The sequence below is a fragment of the Cherax quadricarinatus genome, chromosome 30 (genome assembly GCF_038502225.1).
Source record: "Cherax quadricarinatus isolate ZL_2023a chromosome 30, ASM3850222v1, whole genome shotgun sequence".
Lineage (NCBI taxonomy): Eukaryota > Metazoa > Arthropoda > Malacostraca > Decapoda > Parastacidae > Cherax > Cherax quadricarinatus.
In genome coordinates, this window is record NC_091321.1 from 22,187,927 (window position 1) to 22,200,426 (window position 12,500).

Below are 12,500 nucleotides of genomic sequence, written 5' to 3' on the forward strand. Positions count from 1 at the left end.
TTGGTATACAGCAACCACCCAGGGAGGTACTACCGTCCTGTGGTGGTAGATTGGTATACAGCAACCACCCAGGGAGGTACTACCGTCCTGTGGTGGTAGATTGGTATACAGCAACCACCCAGGGAGGTACTACCGTCCTGTGGTGGTAGGTTGGTAGACAACAACTACCCGGGGAGGTACTACCGTCCTGTGGTGGTAGATTGGTAGACAACAACTACCCGGGGAGGTACTACCGTCCTGTGGTGGTAGGTTGTTATACAGCAACCACCCAGGGAGGTACTACCGTCCTGTGGTGGTAGATTGGTAGACAACAACTACCCGGGGAGGTACTACCGTCCTGTGGTAGTAGGTTTGTAAACAGCAACCAAACAGGGAGGTACTACCGTCCTGTGGTAGTAGGTTTGTAGACAGCAACCACCCAGGGAGGTACTACCGTCCTGTGGTAGTAGGTTTGTAGACAGCAACCACCCAGGGAGGTACTACCGTCCTCTGGTGGTAGGTTGGTATACAGCAACTAACCAGGGAGGTACTACCGTCCTGTGGTAGTAGGTTTGTAGACAGCAACCACCCAGGGAGGTACTACCGTCCTGTGGTGGTAGGTTGGTAGACAGCAACTACCCTGGGAGGTACTACCGTCCTCTGGTAGTAGGTTTGTAGACAGCAACCACCCAGGGAGGTACTACCCTCTTGTGGTAGTAGGTTTGTAGACAGCAACCACCCAGGGATGTACTACCGTCATGTGGTAGTAGATTTGTAGACAGCAACCACCCTGGGAGGTACTACCGTCCTGTGGTGGTAGGTTTGTAGACAGCATCCACCCAGGGAGGTACTACCGTTCTGTGGTAGTAGGTTTGTACAGGAACCACCCAGGGAGGTACTACCGTCCTGTGGTGGTAGGTTGGTAGACAGCAACTACCCTGGGAGGTACTACCGTCCTGTGGTAGTAGGTTTGTAGACAGCAACCACCCAGGGAGGTACTACCGTCCTGTGGTGGTAGGTTGGTAGACAGCAACTACCCAGGGAGGTACTACCGTCCTGTGGTAGCAGGTTTGTAGACAGCAACCTTCCAGGGAGGTACTACCGTCCTGTGGTAGTAGGTTGTTAGACAGCAACCACCCAGGGAGGTACTACCGTCCTGTGGTGGTAGGTTGGTAGACAGCAACCACCCAGGGAGGTACTACCGTCCTGTGGTGGTAGGTTGGTATACAGCAACCACCCAGGGAGGTACTACCGTCCTGTGGTGGTAGGTTGGTAGACAGCCACCACCCGGGGAGGTACTACCGTCCTGTGGTGGTAGGTTGGTAGACAGCAACCACCCGAGGAGGTACTACCGTCCTGTGGTGGTAGGTTGGTATACAGCAACCACCCAGGGAGGTACTACCGTCCTGTGGTGGTAGGTTGGTAGACAGCAACCACCCGGGGAGGTACTACCGTCCTGTGGTGGTAGGTTGGTAGACAGCAACCACCCAGGGAGGTACTACCGTCCTGTGGTGGTAGGTTGGTGTACAGCAACCACCCAGGGAGGTACTACCGTCCTGTGGTGGTAGGTTGGTAGACAGCAACCACCCGGGGAGGTACTACCGTCCTGTGGTGGTAGGTTGGTAGACAGCAACCACCCAGGGAGGTACTACCGTCCTGTGGTGGTAGGTTGGTAGACAGCAACCACCCAGGGAGGTACTACCGTCCTGTGGTGGTAGGTTGGTAGACAGCAACCACCCAGGGAGGTACTACCGTCCTGTGGTGGTAGGTTGGTAGACAGCAACCACCCAGGGAGGTACTACCGTCCTGTGGTGGTAGGTTGGTAGACAGCAACCACCCAGGGAGGTACTACCGTCCTGTGGTGGTAGGTTGGTAGACAGCAACCACCCAGGGAGGTACTACCGTCCTGTGGTAGTAGGTTGGTAGACAGCAACCACCCAGGGAGGTACTACCGTCCTGTGGTGGTAGGTTGGTAGACAGCAACCACCCAGGGAGGTACTACCGTCCTGTGGTAGTAGGTTGGTAGACAGCAACCACCCAGGGAGGTACTACCGTCCTGCCAAGTGAGTGTAAAACGGAAACCTGTAATTGTTTTACATGATGTTAGGATTGCTGGTGTCTCTTTTCTTTCTCTTAAACATGCAAGATTTCAGGTACTTGCTACTTCTACTTACACTTAGGTCACACTACACATACATGTACAAGCACATATATACACACCCCTCTGGGTTTCACTCTATTTTCTTACTAGTTCTTGTTCTTGTTTTATCCTCCTATCTCCATGGGGAAGTGGAACAGAATTCTTCCTCCGTAAGTCATGCGTGTTGTAAGAGGCGACTAAAATGCCGGGAGCAAGGGGCTAGTAACCTCTTCTCCTGTATATATTACTTAAGTTAATAAGGGAAACTTTTGTTTTTTTCTTTTTGGGTCACCCTGCCTCGGTGGGATACGGCCAGTTTGTTGAAAGAAGAAGAAACAAATGAAAATATAAATGAAAACAGGTATACACATAGATAATAAATACAGACATAGAAAACCACAGAAAACCCCGAACAAAATTTTACATAATGAATACTAAAAAAAATGTCGGTAGAAATGTGTTTAAAACAATGTATACGAGTGTAGCAAGTGTGTGTTTACATTCACAACATCACGTACACGCAACATTCACAACAACACGTACACGCAACATTCACAACAACACGTACACGCAACATTCACAACAACACGTACACGCAACATTCACAACAACACGTACACGCAACATTCACAACAACACGTACACGCAACATTCACAACAACACGTACAAGCAACATTCACAACAACACGTACACACAACATTCACAACAACACGTACACGCAACATTCACAACAACACGTACACGCAACATTCACAACAACACGTACAAGCAACATTCACAACAACACGTACAAGTAACATTCACAACAACACGTACACGCAACATTCACAACATCACGTACACGCAACATTCACAACAACACGTACACGCAACATTCACAACAACACGTACACGCAACATTCACAACAACACGTACACGCAACATTCACAACAACACGTACACGCAACATTCACAACAACACGTACACGCAACATTCACAACAACACGTACACGCAACATTCACAACAACACGTACACGCAACATTCACAACAACACGTACACGCAACATTCACAACAACACGTACACGCAACATTCACAACAACACGTACAAGCAACATTCATAACAACACGTACACACAACATTCACAACAACACGTACACGCAACATTCACAACAACACGTACACGCAACATTCACAACAAAACGTACAAGCAACATTCACAACAACACGTACAAGTAACATTCACAACAACACGTACACGCAACATTCACAACAACACGTACACGCAACATTCACAACAACACGTACAAGCAACATTCACAACAACACGTACACGCAACATTCAAAACAACACGTACAAGCAACATTCACAACAACACGTACAAGTAACATTCACAACAACACGTACACGCAACATTCACAACAACACGTACAAGTAACATTCACAACAACACGTACAAGCAACATTCACAACAACACGTACACGCAACATTCACAACAACACGTACAAGCAACATTCACAACAACACGTACACGCAACATTCACAACAACACGTACAAGTAACATTCACAACACCACGTACAAACAACATTCACAACAACACGTACACGCAACATTCACAACAACACGTACAAGTAACATTCACAACAACACGTACAAGCAACATTCACAACAACACGTACACGCAACATTCACAACAACACGTACAAGTAACATTCACAACAACACGTACAAGCAACATTCACAACAACACGTACACGCAACATTCACAACAACACGTACAAGTAACATTCACAACAACACGTACAAGCAACATTCACAACAACACGTACACGCAACATTCACAACAACACGTACAAGTAACATTCACAACAACACGTACAAGCAACATTCACAACAGCACGTACACGCAACATTCACAACAACACGTACAAGTAACATTCACAACAACACGTACAAGCAACATTCACAACAACACGTACACGCAACATTCACAACAACACGTACAAGTAACATTCACAACAACACGTACAAGCAACATTCACAACAACACGTACAAGTAACATTCACAACAACATGTACAAGCAACATTCACAACAACACGTACAAGCAACATTCACAACAACACGTACAAGTAACATTCACAACAACACGTACAAGCAACATTCACAACAACACGTACAAGCAACATTCACAACAACACGTACAAGTAACATTCACAACAACACGTACAAGTAACATTCACAATAACACGTACAAGTAACATTCACAACAACACGTACAAGTAACATTCACAACAACACGTACAAGCAACATTCACAACAACACGTACAAGTAACATTCACAACAACACGTACAAGCAACATTCACAACAACACGTACAAGTAACATTCACAACAACACGTACAAGTAACATTCACAACAACACGTACAAGTAACATTCACAACAACACGTACAAGCAACATTCACAACAACACGTACAAGTAACATTCACAACAACACGTACAAGCAACATTCACAACACGTACAAGTAACATTCACAACAACACGTACAAGTAACTTTCACAACAACACGTACAAGTAACATTCACAACAACACGTACAAGCAACATTCACAACAACACGTACAAGCAACATTCACAACAACACGTACAAGTAACATTCACAACAACACGTACAAGCAACATTCACAACACGTACAAGCAACATTCACAACAACACGTCCAAGTAACATTCACAACAACACGTACAAGCAACATTCACAACAACACGTACAAGCAACATTCACAACAACACGTACAAGTAACATTCACAACAACACGTACAAGTAACATTCACAACAACACGTACAAGTAACATTCACAGCAACACGTACAAGTAACATTCACAACAACACGTACAAGCAACATTCACAACAACACGTACAAGTAACATTCACAACAAGTACAAGCAACATTCACAACAACACGTACAAGTAAGATTCACAACAACACGTACAATTAACATTCACAACAACACGTACAAGTAACATTCACAGCAACACGTACAAGCAACATTCACAACAACACGTACAAGTAACATTCACAACAACACGTACAAGCAACATTCACAACAACACGTACAAGTAACATTCACAACAACACGTACAAGCAACATTCACAACAACACGTACAAGTAACATTCACAACAACACGTACAAGCAACATTCACAACAACACGTACAAGTAACATTCACAACAACACGTACAAGCAACATTCACAACAACACGTACACATACAAGCAACATTCACAACAACACGTACAAGCAACATTCACAACAACACGTACAAGCAACATTCACAACAACACGTACACATACAAGCAACATTCACAACAACACGTACAAGTAACATTCACAACAACACGTACAAGCAACATTCACAACAACACGTACAAGTAACATTCACAACAACACGTACAAGCAACATTCACAACAACACGTACAAGTAACATTCACAATAACACGTACAAGCAACATTCACAACAACACGTACAAGTAACATTCACAACAACACGTACAAGCAACATTCACAACAACACGTACAAGTAACATTCACAACAACACGTTCAAGCAACATTCACAACAACACGTACACATACAAGCAACATTCACAACAACACGTACAAGCAACATTCACAACAACACGTACAAGCAACATTCACAACAACACGTACACATACAAGCAACATTCACAACAACACGTACAAGTAACATTCACAACAACACGTACAAGCAACATTCACAACAACACGTACAAGTAACATTCACAACAACACGTACAAGCAACATTCACAACAACACGTACACATACAAGCAACATTCACAACAACACGTACAAGCAACATTCACAACAACACGTACAAGCAACATTCACAACAACACGTACACATACAAGCAACATTCACAACTTAACAACATTCACAACTTAACAACACATACAAGCAACATTCACAACTTAACAACACATACAAGCAACATTCACAACAACACGTACAAGCAACATTCACAACAACAAGTACACATACAAGCAACTTTCACAACAACACGTACACGCAACATTCACAACAACACATACAAGCATCATTCACAACAACACGTACAAGCAACATTCACAACAACACATACAAGCAACATTCACAACTTAACAACACGTACACGCAACATTCACAACAACACATACAAGCAACATTCACAACTTAACAACACATACAAGCAACATTCACAACTTAACAACACATACAAGCAACATTCACAACTTAACAACACATACAAGCAATATTCACAACTTAACAACATTCACAACTTAACAACACATACAAGCAATATTCACAACTTAACAACATTCACAACTTAACAACACATACAAGCAATATTCACAACTTAACAACATTCACAATTTAACATTCACAACTTAACAACACGTACAAGCAATATTCACAACTTAACAACATTCACAACTTAACAACACATACAAGCAATATTCACAACTTAACAACATTCACAATTTAACATTCACAACTTAACAACACATACAAGCATCATTCACAACAACACGTACACGCAACATTCACAACAACACATACAAGCAACATTCACAACAACACATACAAGCAATATTCACAACTTAACAACATTCACAACTTAACACGTACAAGCAATATTCACAACTTAAAAACATTCACAACTTAACAACATTCACAACTTAACAACACGTACACGCAATATTCACAACTTAACAACATTCACAACTTAACAACATTCACAACTTAACAACATTCACAACTTAACAACATTCACAACTTAACAACATTCACAACTTAACAACATTCACAACTTAACAATATTCACAACTTAACAACATTCACAACTTAACAACATTCACAACTTAACAACACATACAAGCAACATCAAATATGACAACCATCCTAACTTAATTAGAATTCAAAGTTACCTTCATTGAACGCAACTTAGTAACAATTTATCTATCTCTCAGTTCTGTCTGTCTGTCTATCTGTCTGTCTCTCTCTCTCTCTCTCTCTCTCTCTCTCTCTCTATATATATATATATATATATATATATATATATATATATATATATATATATATATATATATATATATATATCACTTAAAATAGAGAAAGAATTAGAGTTAGAGATATAGCAAGGAAAGAATCTGTATCACCACCACCACCACTACCACCACCACAGTCACCACCACCATCACCATCACCATCATCATCACCACCATCTCCACCACCATCACCCCTCACTACAGCATTCGCTGACCTTTTGTGAGGTCATAGGTCAGGGAAACCCAGGTCGTGTCACCTGATTACAGCTTACTGCCCTGTGTGTGGGAGGGAGGGGAAGTAAGAGGGTGATGGGAAGGAGGATAGGAAGGGGGGTGATGGGAAGGAGGAGAGGAAAGGGGTGATGGGATGGAGTGAATGGAAAGTGATTAGAAGGAGCATCCTACCGAACAAACAGGAAAGAAAACCAAGTGATAAAAATAGAAGAAATGTTTGGTAATGGAGGTAACGGAAGTGTAAGAGAGATGGAGGAGAGAGGAGAAGGAGGCAAGAAAAGGAAGAGGAGAGGAGAACAAAAGGAGGAGCAGGTGGAGGAGTGTTCAACAACGAAGTTCAGTCCTTCACCATAAGAAACCTGAGAGGCTGAGTATCTTCGTTATTTATCTGTTATACATCTGTGGACACAACTCTCCTTGTATACAGTGGTTACAACCCTTATATTATACATTACAGAGTCCTTGTATACAGTGGTTACAACCCTTATACATTACAGAGTCCTTGTATACAGTGGTTACAACCCTTATACATTACAGAGTCCTTGTATACAGTGGTTACAACCCTTATACATTACAGAGTCCTTGTATACAGTGGTTACAACCCTTATACATTACAGAGTCCTTGTATACAGTGGTTAGAACTGTCTCAGGAAGTAGCTGGTACTGTCAACATCGCTGCTGTAAGAACTATTGTATGAGGTACACTGTGTACGTCTCCACCACTGTACGTACTGGTGTACGATGTACACTGTGTACTTCTCCACCGTTGCAAGTACTGGTGTATAAGGTACACTATGTACGTCACCACTGGACGTACTGGTGTATGAGGTACACTGTGTACGTCTCCACCACTGCAAGTACTGGTGTATAAGGTACACTATGTACGTCACCACTGGACGTACTGGTGTATGAGGTACAATGTGTACGTCTCCACCACTGCAAGTACTGGTGTATAAGGTACACTATGTACGTCACCACTGGACGTACTGGTGTATGAGGTACACTGTGTACGTCTCCACCACTGCAAGTACTGGTGTATAAGGTACACTATGTACGTCACCACTGGACGTACTGGTGTATGAGGTACACTGTGTACGTCTCCACCACTGCAAGTACTGGTGTATAAGGTACACTATGTACGTCACCACTGGACGTACTGGTGTATGAGGTACACTGTGTACGTCTCCACCACTGCAAGTACTGGTGTATAAGGTACACTATGTACGTCACCACTGGACGTACTGGTGTATGAGGTACACTGTGTACGTCTCCACCACTGCAAGTACTGGTGTATAAGGTACACTATGTACGTCACCACTGGACGTACTGGTGTATGAGGTACACTGTGTACGTCTCCACCACTGCAAGTACTGGTGTATAAGGTACACTATGTACGTCACCACTGGACGTACTGGTGTATGAGGTACACTGTGTACGTCTCCACCACTGCAAGTACTGGTGTATAAGGTACACTATGTACGTCACCACTGGACGTACTGGTGTATGAGGTACACTGTGTACGTCTCCACCACTGCAAGTACTGGTGTATAAGGTACACTATGTACGTCACCACTGGACGTACTGGTGTATGAGGTACACTGTGTACGTCTCCACCACTGCAAGTACTTGTGTATAAGGTACACTATGTACGTCACCACTGGACGTACTGGTGTATGAGGTACACTGTGTACGTCACCACTGTACGTACTGGTGTACGATGTACACTGTACGTCTCCACCACTGTACGTACTGGTGTACGATGTACACTGTGTACGTCACCACTGGACGTACTGGTGTACGATGTACACTGTGTACGTCACCACTGGACGTACTGGTGTACGATGTACACTGCGTAAGTCACAACTGTACGTACTGGTGAACGATGTACACTGTGTATGTCTCCACTGTACGTACTGGTGAACGATGTACACTGTGTATGTCTCCACCACTGTACGTACTGGTGTACGATGTACACTGTGTACGTCACCACTGTACCTACTGGTGTACGATGTACACTGTGTACGTCACCACTGTACCTACTGGTGTACGATGTACACTGTGTACGTCACCACTGTACGTACTGGTGTACGATGTACACTGTGTACGTCACCACTGGACGTACTGTTGTACGATGTACACTGTGTACGTCACCACTGGACGTACTGGTGTACGATGTACACTGTGTACGTCACCACTGGACGCACTGGTGTACGATGTACACTGTGTACGTCACCACTGGACGTACTGGTGTACGATGTACACTGTGTACGTCACCACTGTACGTACTGGTGTACGATGTACATTGTGTACGTCACCACTGGACGCACTGGTGTACGATGTACACTGTGTACGTCACCACTGGACGTACTGGTGTACGATGTACACTGTGTACGTCACCACTGTACGTACTGGTGTACGATGTACACTGTGTACGTCACCACTGGACGTACTTGTGTACGATGTACACTGTGTACGTCACCACTGTACGCACTGGTGTACGATGTACACTGTGTACGTCACCACTGGACGTACTGGTGTACGATGTACACTGTGTACGTCACCACTACGTACTGGTGTACGATGTACATTGTGTACGTCACCACTGGACGCACTGGTGTACGATGTACACTGTGTACGTCACCACTGGACGTACTGGTGTACGATGTACACTGTGTACGTCACCACTGTACGTACTGGTGTACGATGTACACTGTGTACGTCACCACTGGACGTACTGGTGTACGATGTACACTGTGTACGTCACCACTGGACGTACTGGTGTACGATGTACACTGTGTACGTCACCACTGGACGTACTGGTGTACGATGTACACTGTGTACGAAGAAATATATTTGAGAGCTATTAGAAAAAGAGAAGCGGGGGGGAGGGGGAGGGAGGGGGAGGGGGGAGGGGGGAGTGAAAATTGTAAATATTGTGAGAAACCGTTTAGTAAATTCTTTCATTTTTTCTTTTATTGAAAAGACGATCACAGTTTTATTGTGATCTTATTAGAGAGAGAGAGAGAGAGAGTGAGAGAGAGAGAGAGAGAGAGAGAGAGAGAGAGAGAGAGAGGGAGAGACCTTCTTGCAGTGTTTGACATGAGAAACTTTGTTGAACATTAAAATGGTATAAAATACCGACAGGTTGTTAGGTAAGACACATATGCAACAGTTAGGTATCTTTATTTCGAAACGTTTCGCCTACACAGTAGGCTTCTTCAGTCGAGTACAGAAAAGTTGATAGAAGCAGAAGAGACTTGAAGACGATGTAATCAGTCCATCACCCTTAAAGTTTTGAGGTGGTCAGTCCCTCAGTCTGGAGAAGAGCATTGTTTCAAACTTTGGAACAATGCTCTTCTCTTCTGCTTCTATCAACTTTTCTGTACTCGACTGAAGAAGCCTACTGTGTAGGTGAAACGTTTCGAAATAAAGATACCTAACTGTTGCATATGTGTCTTACCTAGAAACTTTGTTGATTTCCCTACTCATATCTCTGGCTCCTCCCTTGACCCAGTAGTGAGTGATCTGGCAGAAGGCATAGTCACTTGTCAACCCCTCGGCTACGTTGGATCCTCTGACCACAAGGCTGTTTTTACGACACTTAAGATCCCAACAGAACGTGGTGAGGAGTCCACACGCACAACCTGGCTATGGGAAAGCGGTGATTGGCCAGCCCTTTGCTCTGAGCTCGCCACCACCGACTGGAATGCTCTTCTCCAAGGGGATGTTGACAACCAAGTGAAAGCCTTCACTGGACACATCCTTAATCTACAACAAGAACACATTCCTCACCGGCAATATGTGACGAAGCCTACAGATCAGCCTTGGTTTGGCTTTCGTTGTAGAGAGGCTGCTACTGCTAAGTACAAAGCATGGCGAAGGTATAAGAGACATCCTACCACCTATAACAGGAACTTGCACATGCAAGCCTGTAGGCATATGGGTGATGTTCAAAATTGGGCCATTGCTAAATGGGAGGTGGACACTAAAAGAAAGTTAGCATCAGGTAGGGTAGGCTCCAAAACCTGGTGGTCCCTGGTCAAGGACAGACAAGGTTATCTGCCTGATGAACTTACTCCACCTCTAAATCGACAGGATGGGACCACCTCTATTAGTAGTCAAGAGAAGGCAGACCTCTTTGCTCAACACTTTGCTACCAAAATGCAAGTTCCTGATCCAGCAAGGGACCCTCCTTGGCTAGCTGCAAGAACTGTGTTAAAACTGTCAGTGGTGACAATAAGGCAGGAGGAGGTGCATTTCCTACTTAAATCGCTTGACCAAGAAAAGGCTGTGGGCCCAGACAAGTTGAGCCCAAGATTGTTGAGAAGATGTGCAGGCCAGCTAGCAGCACCTCTAACTCGCATCTTTCAGCACTGCCTAGTACAGTGTAAATGGCCCTCTCTATGGAAAGAGGCGAATGTAGTCCCTGTTCACAAAAAGAAGAGCAGAGCAGAAATCAGCAACTACAGACCAGTGTCACTCCTGTCAATCACTGGTAAGATCCTTGAGACAATAATCTCAAGACAAATGACAGAGTTTTTTGACTACCACTCACTACTTTGTGATCGTCAATATGGCTTCAGGAAAGGTTACTCTGCTGCTGATCTGTTGTTAAACCTCTCCACTAAGTGGCACCAGTCACTGGATGAATCCAAAGTCAGCTGTGTGGTAGCACTGGACATTGCTGGCGCTTTCGACCGGGTGTGGCACCAGGGCATCTTAGCAAAACTTCAAGCACTGGGAATTGCAGGCTCTACGCTATGTCTCCTCAGTGACTACCTTCATGGTAGATCTCTAAGTGTAGTTCTCAATGGAACGGAATCAGCAAGACATCCTATTGGGGCAAGTGTTCCACAAGGAAGCGTGCTGGGTCCATTGTTATGGAATGTCTACTTCAACGACCTTCTTCATCTCATCCCAGAATCACATGCATATGCAGACGACTGTACACTGACATTCACTTATCCAAGAGAAGAAATGCCAGCTGCTCTAAGCTACATCAATCACCAGCTGAGAGCTATATCAGCTTGGGGAAATAGATGGCAAGT